The sequence below is a fragment of the Pantherophis guttatus genome, chromosome 2, assembly GCF_059756535.1.
Source record: "Pantherophis guttatus breed Tessera chromosome 2, ASM5975653v1, whole genome shotgun sequence".
Classification (NCBI taxonomy): domain Eukaryota; kingdom Metazoa; phylum Chordata; class Lepidosauria; order Squamata; family Colubridae; genus Pantherophis; species Pantherophis guttatus.
Window position 1 is genome coordinate 203,375,471 of NC_142064.1, and position 13,552 is coordinate 203,389,022.

A 13,552-nucleotide genomic window follows, 5' to 3' on the forward strand; every position below is an offset into this window, starting at 1 on the left:
TTGCCAAGAATATCGTTGTGGAGGGATCCCTTTTGTGGCCCTCTTGGAACGTCTCGGAACAACTGTCCAATCTTCTTCTTCTTCGTCCTCGTCCTCACTTTCGTCGCTAGCGTCAGCATCTGCAGCTTGCGAAGACGGAACATCGGGTTGAGAAGAATCAGTGGAATCTTGATCATCAATCTGCGTAGCATCAGCAGTATCATCTCTGGGAAAATAAACTCCAGGATCATTGGAATGAATCCTGGACCAGTCAATATCTTCTTCAAAATTTGCAGATTGGGAAATCACAATTGCATGTTTAGAGTCAATAAATCTGCTCCATTTTGAGTTATCATCAATACCCATAAATCTCAGTCTCTTTGCTGCTGGACTTCCTTTTCTTCTTTGAGCTAAGGGAATGTTCACCATAGCATATGAACCAAAAATATGAATGTTTTTAAGATCGGGCTTGTAGCCATGCAACATGAAGAAAGGAGTCTGATTTGTTACACTGCTCCAAGTACAATTGACAATGTAATTTGCATACTTGATAGCTTCACCCCAGTATATCATATCAAGGTTGGCGTCTTCTAGGAGACAACGCATCATGGTTTGCAGTACCTCTCCGTTGTGAGCCGGTATGTCAGGGGCTGAAGTCTGATGAATAATTCCATTCTTACGCATCCAGTCCTGGAAACGCTGAGACATGAATTCGGCACCACGGTCACTCTGGATTCTGGCGATGCGAACTTGGTGTTGGGTAGAAACAAGGGTTGCAAAGTCTTTAAAGATCTGAAAAGTCTCTGATTTTTCTTTCATAGGATATACATATCCATATCTAGAGTAATTATCAACAATTGTTAGAAAATATTTTCTACCACCAAATGATGGTGGGAATGGACCAACTATGTCAATGTGAACCAAATAAAAAATGCGTGTTGACAGGCGTGTAGCGTGTTTGGGAATGGCTGCTGCTTTGGATTTGGCCTTCTTGCATACAGCACAATCCAAAAACACCTTACACCCCTTTAGATCCAAACCTTTTGCGAACTCCGGCATCTTCCTAAGAACACGGAAACTGGCATGCCCCAATCTTCTATGCCATTTGTGGATACACCTGGAATGCAAAGGTTTACCAGTTAGTGAATTCTCAACATTAACATTTTTATGCGGAACCTCAGGCTTGCTCTGAGCAACCTGTTTACCAATTCTCTTTTTGTTGGCTTTAGGAGCCTTAGGAATAGCAACAGGATATCTCTCTGGAGCATCTCTCTCTGGGCCTGTGCGTTCCCTTTTTGGAGTTTGCATACTTGCCTGTGTTTGTGGTTTAGGCTTTGGCTTTAAGTAATAAACACCACCAATTAATATGGTTTCAGCAACAATATCTCCATCTTTAACTATGTAACTTGCTTTTTCAAGGTGGTGAACTTGGAACTTTAACATTCTAGACAAGTGACACTGACTAAGCAAATTACTGGTTGCTGTTGGTATGTAATAAACATCAGGAATGAATGCATCGAGCTCTTCAACATAAACAGTTCCTTTTCCTTTGACCTGACAAGGATGATTGGAAAAAGAATAAAGTTCACGTAGTTCTGGTTCAGGCTCGTGCATCTCTGTGAAAAGTTCCTTTCTGTAGGTAACATGCAATGCTGCACCACTGTCCAAAGTCCACAGGAGTTGTCTGTCGTACTCTGGTTGAGGTTGTGGATCATTGGTTAAAGCCAATGTGGCGAGTGGAGTTTGTGGATCACGCCGGGGACCACGACGACCTTGTCTTCCGCCTCTGCCTCTGCCTCTGGAATCTGTTCCTCTGGGCTGGTATGTGACAGGAGCTGGAACTCGTTGGGGACAATCCCGGGTGGCATGTCCCACACAATCGCAGGTGTTGCACCTTGGCATCCTTGGAGCGTAGGTCCTTCCTCGGAAGGGGCGTCTAGCTGGAGCTCTTGATGCGGGTGGTCCTCTCAAGTGTGGCGTGGCCAACATGAATGCCTCTTCTTCAATTAAAAGCCTACAGACATTGTCCACTGTGCATTGAGCAATTGGGACTTGGTTAATTTTTGTAACAGCATCTTTCCATTCATAATTCAAAGAGTTAATAATGATGCTGATCATTTGAATATCTTCAATGTTATGGCCTCTTTCTCTCAATTCTGTTCTCAGTCCTTTCAGTTTGGTCAAATGGCCTCCAATTTGTTCACCAGTTTCAATCTCGAACCGTGGAGTTCAGACATTTTTAGTTTTGACTCACCAGTTAGTGGAGAGACAGAAAATGCCTGGTAAGGAGCCTGCACTTGGTATGCTGGCTGTGCTGGCAGAAATGCCTGTGGTATTTGCTGTGCCTGTTGTGGATCTAAAAATGGTCTTGGTTGTGCCATTGGATGTGGGCCAGGAGGTGGCCCTCTTTGCACTTGTGGCTGTGGCACATATGCAGGCATTTGTAGCTGCTGTGGCTGATGCACTGCAATCTGCTGTATTCCAGTTGCCATTTGTGCTTGATCTGCAATATTGGCATGACCTGCTGGAGATGCAGTCATTTGCCTTTGCTTCATTAAGTTTAATTGTGTTCCATCTAAAAAGACACCAACACCGCCAGGGGGTGTTTGAGTTTGGGCCTGTGGAAACACTTGTGGCATTTCAGCTTCCTGTAGTAAATTACTTTCGCCAGCAGATGGTGCTGCACCTTTGGGCAGCTTTAGGTACATGGCATTGTATGCTTTAGAGTAGGAGTGGTTATGTAAGACATGTGTAACTTGATCAGGGAGACTTTCATGTGACGTATGTAGTGCTCTTTGCCTTAATTGGCCTGACACAAGATCCACCAGGGGGAGTGTCTTTGGCTCTGGAGAAGAAGGCAATATGGCGCTTTTTGAAAAATTTAAGTTATCTCCCTTATCTTGCTCAAGCATAGATATAGCCATTTTTGCCTGGGATAGCTGCTGTTCATAGAGTTTTATACGGTCACGATAGGCTTTCATAGCCAGCTCATCCAGGGTGAGCTTAGAGCTTCGAGGAGAATAATGAATTGTTTCTCTCTCTGCGTGGGAGGAATTTTGCTCGGCAGTGTGCTTTAGCCTTCCATCGAGCGTTACAAATTCAGAAGGTTCTGGGAAGACTTTTTCAGAGCTTGGAAGATCAGAAGAAAATGTTACTGACCTCAGTCGTAAATCATCATCTTCAAAAACAGCTTCTGTCTTATCTCCCTCCATTTCTGTTCCCACAGCTTCTTCTCGTTCCAGGCGTGTGGCTGTAGTAAGGGGCTGGAAATCTGGAAACCTCCTTTCTGCCACCTTCTCAGCAAAATACATTTTGTGTTTGTTTTTTCTTCTGTTTCGGCATCTTAGCAATATAATTAGCGTACCTCAGTAGCTAAAAACTAATTGCCTATGCGCTCTTATCAGAAGTAACAAAACAAGGAAAAAGCCATAAATCAAACCGTCCTTGTGCTACCAGATATCAGGGCATTTATTAATCCCATGTTTGGCTCTGGGACTAATTACCCTGGTTTAGAGGAGATGCATCGTGGCTTATTCCAAGTTGTAATAATCTGAAAAGAAACGCGAGAAAGGTTTCTAATAAAACTCATTTATTTGTTATAAAGAAAATAAAACACCTCACAAACTAAGAAAAGTTAATTGTTACATTTTGGCAAGCGAGGTCTCCTGCTGGTCCAAGCCAGACCTTGCTGGCAGGAGAACAAAGGAAAGAGTGTGAAGCAAGTGAAGGAATGTGGGTGGATACGGAAACACGTAGCTTTTGATAACAATTCTTGGCAAGGTACGGAAAGTCTGATAGTCCAGAAATGATGAGCTCAGCTGGTAAATAAAATAATGCAGTGACAAATTGAAAGGTACAAGCAACATGGTTATAGTAATAAGTGGGAAGAGATAGATACTAGTAGGGAAGAGAAAAATAATAGTAATACAGGGAATAATTAATTAAATCATGAATGAAATGCATGTTGTGGTTTCCTTTGAAGCTAATAATGGTTAAGTGACAAGATGGAGATATTGTTGTCATTCAAGAAATGAATACAGCAATGACGGATCTGAAGAAAACAACCTGCAAGCCTAAGAGAAAAAGGGACTTTGGGGTGTCAGAGTTTAATTGCAACAGTAAGAAGGAAGAGAGAAGAAGGGAGGGAGGATGAAGAGAGTGATTGATTGAACATTATTGTTGAGTTTTTCTTTGCTCATGAAGATTTGCTTTCTATAGACCTATTTCATAATTTTTTTCTCTCCCACACACAAACTCAAACTCAGACTCAGACTCAGACTCAGACTCAGACTCAGACTCAGACTCAAACCCACTCACACAACCTTGGCTTCTCATCCCAATGGTATTTTTATTTTTCTTCTTATGGGTGAATTCTCTATCTCCCTGATCTAGAACACCCTATAAAGTGGCATTTGGTGGCAGTGCCAAAGCTGGGCCTGAAATGTCACCAATGCCAGTGAAAAATGCTGCCTCGTGCTATTCCCCAAGCTGCAGAAGATTTGGGGAACAGTGCAATTGTGTATGCAACCCAGGGCTTCCCAGGATCAGAGGATTGGAGGCTAAAACAGTTGCAAGAACTGGGAATGAAAAAAGGGCCTGGGGTGGCATGATAGCAGTGTTCCAATATTTAAGGGGCTGCCACAAAGAAGAAGGAGTCAAACTATTCTCCAAAGCACCTGAAGGCAGAATAAGAAGCAATTGATGGAAATTAATCAAGGAGAGAAAAACTTAGAAATAAGGAAAAATTTCCTGACAGTTAGAAAAAATAATCATTGGAATGACTTGCCTCCAGAAGTTATTGATGGTCCATCACTGGAAGTTTTTAAGAAGAGACTGGACAACCATTTGTCTGAAATGGCATAGGGTTTCCTGCTTTAGCCAGGGGTTGGACTGGACAACCTCCAAGATCCCTTCCAACTCTGTTATTCTGTTATTCTACTCTGCACCACTTGCCTTCAGGCAGTGTTCTTTTTATGTTGACAGAACACTGCAGCTTACCGAAGGCTGCTTCAGGTCACATGAGGCCTTTGTTCTTGAAGCATCTTCATTCTGCAGCCTCCAAAAACACCACAAAAGCATGGCCTATTTTTGTATGAACTCCACAGCCTCTGAAAATTATACTAGACTGGGCATGCTTTTGAAAGTAGTTGTGTTGTTGAGCACTGTCAACGAAAAATTGTGGCATGTCATCTTGCACTATTCATGGGTTTGTCATAACTGGTCTAGCTCAGATTCTGTGCAAATGTTCCTGTATACAAAGCTACTTGATTGTGTCACTCAATGTATGCTGTTGTTGCCTCATCTTGCAACCTGCCACTCAGTGTTGGACTGTCTCGGAGACCTTTTGCCTAGTCTGCTCTTCAGGTCCTGCCTGGTGTGGTAGACCCTTGTTTCTATAGATCTGGTGCTTAGTGCCTGTTTTTATGCTGCTGTTATCAATGCCTCAGTACAGCCCAGTGGTGGGTTGCCCCAGGTTCACACCGGTTCTATAGAACTGGTAGTAAAACCGATGGGAGGCTCCACCCACTGACTCCGACATCATCAAAATGCTTCTGTGCTTGTGCAGAAGCTTCTGCACTTGTGCAGAAGAGCGCACGCGCACGGCCCCATTATGAACCGATAGTAAAGGTAAGTAGAAACCACCCCTGGTCCAGCCCTTTCCAGCCACTGTTAGGATTTCCCAATGTTAGTCATCTCAGCTGTTGGTTGATGTTACACCATCTTCTTCTGCCATAGTATTTCCTGTGCCATAATGCTGCCTCTCCTCTTCGTTGTAGGATGGGAGGATAAGCCTCGAATCAAGCAGGACAGTTGCCACTGTCCATGACCTGCAAGGCATCCCTCCTTTCTTCTTCACCCTTTCAGGGTGACTTTAGTCCTTTAAGGGCACCCCAACAATGAAGGTTCAGCCTAGGTTTGCGGAGCCCACTCCCTACAACTGTCCCACAGTGATGCCAAACTGGACGTCCTACGTTGTAATGAGCTTTAAGTTCTGCTTTGGTTTACCTTCCCAATAAGTAACTGAGTTGGAAGATAATTTAAAAGCAGTTTATTAGGGTACATTGATACTGTGGGATCTCTCTATGAAAAAGGAGAGAGAGAACCTCAAGCCCCCTGTTTCGCTCCTTTTTATAGTTAACACAACAAAGAAAATACGAGAGGAAAGTTTATTGGACAGGATAAAAGTAACCTTCCCTTTGCATAGAAAATCAGTTACATGTAGTCAAACATATTACATATTTGCATCCCATAATATCTTACTTGTTCATTAAAATGAGGTCTGATGTCAGAGGGGGGCATAAATTGTAAGGAAAAACATTGTTTGGAGTTCACAAAAGAGGTAAACCAGATCCCAATTTGTACTAACAAACCTTTCTTTATCTGGAGCTAGTCTCCAGCCTGTTTATCAGTTTAGGAATGTTAAAAGCCAATAAACCTGAACATCTTTTTAAAAGAGAGAAAATAAATCAAATGAAAATAAAAAGTAACTGTGTTAGTTAGCAAGTTTCAAGATCCATGTTATGTGCTTCTCAGTCTTCACATCAGTAGCTTCCAGTTCCTTCTTTGACCAACTCACTATACTGGCAGGGTGTCTGATGGTTGACAGAGCATGCATTCATGTTGATGGCATGGACCTTGTTCTTCCCATTAAGCTGGTTCTAGATGACCTGTCTTATCCTGGGTGGTATTTGGATTTGTTGTGTTCCTTAGCTCCTCATTGTGGTTTTCATGTGACAGTGGGATACCAAGGGACTAATAGCTGGCCTGTATGTATCCATCCCATTGGTCTTAACTGTCTTCCTTCTCTTGATTGCCATCTGGACACACTTTTCCAGTCAAATGAATCTCATTCACTCTGAGCCACTCTGAACTCTTAGTCACTCTGAGACTCAAACCTACAAAATGAGAAACTCTAACCTAGTCAAGAATATCATATCCAAACTGAACATAATAAGGAACAAGCAACCACCATAGGAAACAATCCTATATATAAGCCTTTTAAAGTCAGATAGATGGAAACATGTCAGAAGAAAACAACAATCAAGAATAATGTCCTTGCTGAATCCCCCTGGAGCTGAGCAATTAATTTCAAAGCCCTCCCCCCGAAAAAAGCATACAGATACCTGTAAAAGAGACATCCTCACCTAGAAAACAAACACCACCAAGTGTTTCTATAATTAGAATAAAAATAACCCAAATTTCCCTAGGAAAAAAGGCATGAGTTGGTGATAGGAGATTCAATTCTCAAGGGAACAGAACCAGTCATCTTTAGACTGGACATCCAAACTAGGAAGGTATGTTCTTTCCTTGGAGCAAAAATCAAAGATATGATTGAGAATCTTACAAAAATGACCAACCCTACATATTACTACCCCTTTCTTCTCCTTCACATAGGAACCAATGACATGACAGGAATTATGAGCAAAAGTGGAGTTTTCTTCTATACTTCCAACAAAAGGTCAACATCCAATGAGAGAACAAAGGATTATAGAAATAAACCACCAGTTTAAGGGTTGGTGCTGACAAGAGAACTTTGTATTCCTAGACCATGATCTACACTACCTGCATGAAGGGCTCTTGGAAAAGGATGGGCTGCACCCCACTGGGAAGAATATATTTGGAAAATGAGTGGCTCATCTTATCAGATATGGCATACTTCATGTGCTGTTTCAGATAGTGAGTTATAGGGAATTAGTTACCTTAAGAATTAAGAGCTGTCTCCTTAAGAGATTGCATTGTGGGAGAGGTAGTCCATGACATGTGACCACATCTGTGTGTCTGATTGGCCATTGAGGCTCTCTGCCTGGGTGCAGAACAAAGACCTGGTCATTATGAATTACCACAGAGAAGACAAGCATGCTTTCTGAACAGGGGGACAGAACTACTGTCATTTTATACTAGGAAATGGGATAGATTATGAAATACTTGGATGAATCTCACCTTGACTCACCATGATTTTAAATCTATGTTTTGAGGATACCCAAAATAAATATAATCTGCATGAAAACCTGTTTCCTAGAGTTTAACTGCCTGTTCCCAGTGGAGCCAGATGCCTGGGGAACAGAACACTTCATGTAATCCTCCAGGGAAAGATTGAAAGCAAACGAGGTCCAGACAGAAGAAAAACATCATGGCTTCAAAATCTAAGGGACTGGTTTGGACAAAACTCAGCGGCACTTTTTTGTGCGGCTGTTAATAATCTACTGCTTGAGCAGGGGGTTGGACTGGAAGATCTCTAGGGTACCTTCCAACCCTGTTATTCTGTTATTCTTATCATAGAGCTTAATATCATCCACATAGAGGAGCTGACTGATAGTACTTCTACTCTTAAACTTGTATCTGTATTCAGTCCAGTGGTGGATTGCCCCCAGTTCACACCGGTTCTATAGAACCAGTAGTAAAACTGGCAGGAGGCTCTGCCCACCGGCCCTGACATCATCAAAATGCTTCTGCGCATGTGCAGAAGAGCGCGTGTGCGAGTGAAGCAAATGCACATGTGCGGCCCCGCTGCGAACCAGTAGTAAAGATAAGTAGAACCCACCCCTGATTCAGTCGTTGTGATTATCTGGCTGAAGGACTTCAAGCCTATGCAGAACACAAGGAGGGAAAACGTATCATCTTGGTTTGTGCCTCATTTGACAGCCATTTGTTTGAAATGTCTTGAATTGACTTCCAGTTTCCTTAGCCAGTAGGTGTGGCCCATATCTGAGCCAAGTGCTGGCCATATTCTTGATCTACTGTTGGATGTCTGCTACTGTGATGGTGATTGGTTCCTGTTCTGAGTGATTGTTATGATGTGCTCTCAGGTCTTGCAGCCACTTTGCACTGGTGTTATTTCCCTTCTCTTTTTCCCATGCAGATGATCCTTGATATCTGATTGGAATGAGCTTTACTCATTAAGCAAAGTACCCATGTGATCATTTCATTTAATTACCCATTTCCCTTCTCTCCTCAATACAGTCATTAAGCAACCACAAAGGCCATTAAGAGGAGCACGGGGTAACCAAGGATGAGAGATCTAACTCTCATCGTAGCATCTCAACATGGCATATCTAATAAATTGATATTTAGAACCCACACTCATACCACATTCAATTCTTGTTTCCTGTTAAAGGGGCAAACATAACTTGTGAGCAAGGTTTTTAATGTTTGATACCAATAATGGAGAATATTTATAGCTCAGGGTTGAAATGAGAATCTTCTTTAGAACGTAGTGTATCACCCTAGGTTTTTGTTGTTCTTGTTTGTTTGAGTCAGTGTTGACTCCCAATGATTGCTTGAAAAGTCCCTGAAGTTTTCTTGGCACATGTTTTTTCCAGAACTGGTTTGCCCTTCCGTCCTTCCTAGGAGTGGGAGAGAATGAGTGGTCCAAGGTCATCCAGCTGGCTTTATGCCTAAGCAGGGCTACAATTCAGTCTGCAGATTTCTGGCCTCATGCTTTACTAATTTTTTACTAGGTTCCTAGAAAGCCTCTGGAGCCTGGGGAGAGAGGAAAAACAGGCCTACTGGGCCCACCGTGCCATTACGTGCCAAAAGCAGGGGAAGTGTGTGTGGGGGGTCATGTGCGCATGCGTGGGAGGGTGGGGCGCATTGAATTATGGATGTGGGCACAGGCACCCATGACCCCCCATGCTCCCCCCGCTTTTGGCATGCGACGGCAAAAAGGTTAGCCATCACTGTTCTAGTGGCTTGCCCTGGAATGATTTTAGAGGTTCTTTGGTTGGGCTGTTTGCTTATTTGGCAGTTCCTTGATTGGGGTATTGTTTACTTTGATGGTTGGTCTGATGTTAATCTTGGAGTTAATCTATGCTCATCTGGGTTCTGATTACTGGTGGGGATATGTTTTACCTTTATTGTTTTTACAAATAACTCAAGATGATAAACATATCAACACACCTTCCATCTCCTATTTTCTCCACAACAACCCTGTGAGGTGGGTTGGGCTGAGAGAAAGTGACTGGCCTAAAGATACTCAGCCAACTTCCATGGCTAAGGCAGCACCAGAACTCACGGTCTTGAGTTTTTAGCTATTCTTCTTAACCACTAAGCCAAACTGCCTCTATGGCTTGTCCTCAAACTGATTAATACATCTTTGATAGTTCATCAGAAGTTAAATACCATCGAAATATCATTTGATAAAGCTTTCTTTCAAAATACAATTTAATGTAAACCTTGTGTCTGCAAAGAGTATTTTCCCAATGATCAAACAGAACTCGATACCCTTTTTTTATTACTCATATAACCAACCTTTCAGATTCATCCTCAAGATTACATTTCAATAATTTCTACACTTCTGCAATAAGATGCCCATCATTAGTACATCATTCTTCCTCAAACTCCATTTGAGGAGCAGCAGGAGCCACCTGAGCACCAATGATCCCCCCCTCCCCAGCCAGCCCTGCCTGATCTATTCCATGCCTGGCCAGCTGGCTGGTGCAAAGCCTCAACATTCTTCTTCTCCTCCTATTCCTCCCCTCTCAAGCAGCAGCAGGTATCATTCCTCCCACAGTATGGCAAACTCTGGCAGGCTGGACAGGGGTGTGAGGGGCACACTCAAAAAGTAAGGCCTGCATGTGCAAGCAAGCAGTGTACCCAGGCCACGGATGGCGTTAGTTCCTGCACCTGCCCGATTCCATGGCGACCTTCCCGGCTCCAGCCACGATGAGACTAGGTTATCACATTTGAAGCATTTTTCTTGATTGGGCAAAGCAATAATCAGCTTCTACTGACGAGAGTGGCTTTTAGTTATTTTTGTATTCTGTAAAACTGAGGATAGCGTTGAAGAAAGAAGAGTAAAAAGGGCTTGTGTATCTATAGTCTTCAATGATGTAATAAGAGAACTTTTCATTAAAACATCGCCATGTGAAAGACTGCAGTTGCACAGCTACATTTCAAGATTGGGTCAAGATTGCATTTCTGGGTTTTGAGCAGGGGTGGGCTGTTCTGGGTTCACAGGGGTTTGGGAGAACCTCTAGCAAAGATTCTGTGCAGTTTGGAGAATCCCCAAATTCCACTCCTGGCTGGCCCTGCTGAACCCGCCCCACCCCTCCCAGAAGTCCCCACATGGCCCATTTTGGATGCAAGTAAGTGCAGGGTGCGCACAGAGGCTTGGGGAGGGTGAAAAACGGGCCTACCAGAAGTTTGGGAAGGGCCTCAGGAGCCTGGGTTGGCCATTTTCACCTTCCCAGAGGTACAAGGAAAGCCTCCAGAGACTGGGGAGGGCAAAAATGCCTCCCCCGCCGCCATGGTTTAGGAGGCCAACTAGGTCATGCCCACTTTGGCTACACCCACCCAGCAACCAGGCAGAAAACCCCTTGCTAAACTTTTTGTAGCCCACCCCTGGTTTTGAGTCGAGGAATCCAACCTATCTTCCTTTTTATTTTCCTAGAACTGGACTGAAAATTGTGGAATTGTTTGGCACTGCAATGAACATAAAATTAGTATCCTTTTCCCTAATGAAGATTGTCTGAATAATGGACAAAAAAAGTCAGAACCAAGAATGATATGTGGAATTACTCCTGAGTAGTTCCTTTACTGTTATTCACTTACAAACAAACATTTTATAAGACTAAATCAATTATCTGCAATAACTATAAATACACTCTATGAATTGCTAAGGAGAGTCCAACCTTGCTCTCTTCCTGCCCACCAGATATTCCAAACTCCATTGTCTTTTCACTCTCTGGGGAAGAGCTCTTGCCTCCTGCGACTCCAGACTATCTATCTATCTATCTATCTATCTATCTATCTATCTATCTATCTATCTATTTATCAAACACATATAAGATAACAGATATAAGTATAAACATGATTATGAATACAGGATATGGATACGAATAAATGGGGACAGTAGGACAGGGACGGTAGGCATGTTGGTGAGTTTATGCACGTCCCTTTCAGACCTCTTAGGAATGGGGTGAGGTCAACAGTACACTGTCTAAGTTTAAAGTTATGGGGGTTTGGGGAAGTAACCACAGAGTCAGGTAGTGCATTCCAGGCATTGACCACTCTGTTGCTGAAGCCGTATTTTCTGCAATCGAGTTTGGAGTGGTTTACCTTAAGTTTATATCTATTGTGTGCTTGTGTATTATTGTGGTTGAAGCTGAAGTAGTCATTAACAGGTAGGAAGTTGTAGCAGATAATTTTGTGTACTATGCTTAGGTCAGACCGAAGGCGGCGTAGTTCTAAATTGTCTAATCCCAAAATTTCAAGCCTGGTGGCATAAGGTATGCTGTTGTGGGCAGAGGAGTGGAGTACTCTTCTCGTGAAATACCTCTGGACTCGCTCAGTTGTATTAATGTCTGATATACAGTGTGGATTCCAGGCAGATGAGCTGTATTCGAGAATTGGTCTAGCAAAGGTTTTGTATGCCCTAGTTTGTAGTACAATGTTACCAGAAAAGAATCTTCGCAAGATTAGGTTTACAACTCTTAATGTTTTTTTGGCAATGTTGTTGCAGTGAGCTCTGGCACTTAGATAATTTGAGATGAGTACTCCAAGGTTCTTGACAGAATAAGGATTGTCTACAAAGTCATATCCACCCAGCTGGTATTTGATGTTCTGTTTTTTGTTTTTTGTTTTTTTGGCCATTTGTTGGTTGATATTTTGAGTTGCCAATTGTTTAACCATTCTGACACATAGTCAAGGTCTTTTTGTAGGGTAGCAGTATTGTCAGTGGTGTTGAATAGTTTTACATCATCAGCAAAGAGATTATAGTTGCATATGATATGATCGCAAAGGTAATTGATATAAAGTATAAAGAGTATGTGTCCTAAAATGCTGCCTTGGGGGACACCGCTGTTAACAGGTACAGGGTTTGATAGGATGCTCCCTATTTTGACTACTTGTTGTCTGTTTGACAGAAACACAGCTATCCACATGCAGGGATCCGGAAATGCCATAAGATTTGAGTTTTAAAAGTAGTTTGTCGTGTACCATTGAATCAAAGGTTTTGCAGAAGTCTATGTAAACCCTGTTCGAGTTGTGTAGTCCATATGTTTTTGCAGTGTAAGAGTTGCAGATTACAGGACAAATTTTTCCTGAAACCAAACTGCTTGTTAGAGAGTAGGTTGTTTGTCTCTAAGTGGAGGGTAATGAATTGGTTTATGATTGATTCCATGACTTTGCAGGTGATGCAACACAATGAGATTGGTCTGTAATTTTCACCTAGGCTGGGGTCATACTTTTTGAAGGTAGGGATGACTGAGGCTAGTGACCATAGGTTAGGCAAGGAGCTGGTTCTGAAAGATGTTTCATAGATTATGCTTAGAGGATCTGCTATGGCAGTGGAAATTCTACCAGAAAAGTAGAGTCCAAATCTAAGGCAGGGGAGAAACAGTTGATATTTACTCAAATAATTGGGAATTATAGACTTGTCAGTGAAGCATTTTAAAATTCCTCTGAACATAAGAGAATTAATAAGACAGTGTCCTTAAAAGCAACACATGAATTCTGAATCCTGTCTTTCATCTAGGACTCAGTTTGTATATTTCTCATTGTCTTCAGTTCATGTCTGATTACAATTGCTCTCATATGGGTTGAGGGATCAATAGCTTCTGCCAATCAGGATGTT

The 13,552-nt window shown here is 42.5% G+C and overlaps 1 pseudogene; it reads left to right on the forward strand.

Annotated features, from left to right (window-relative positions):
• Positions 1–8,857, forward strand: part of LOC148115484 (uncharacterized) — a 52,545-nt pseudogene extending 43,688 nt beyond the window's left edge.
• The last annotated feature ends 4,695 nt before the right edge of the window (positions 8,858–13,552 follow it).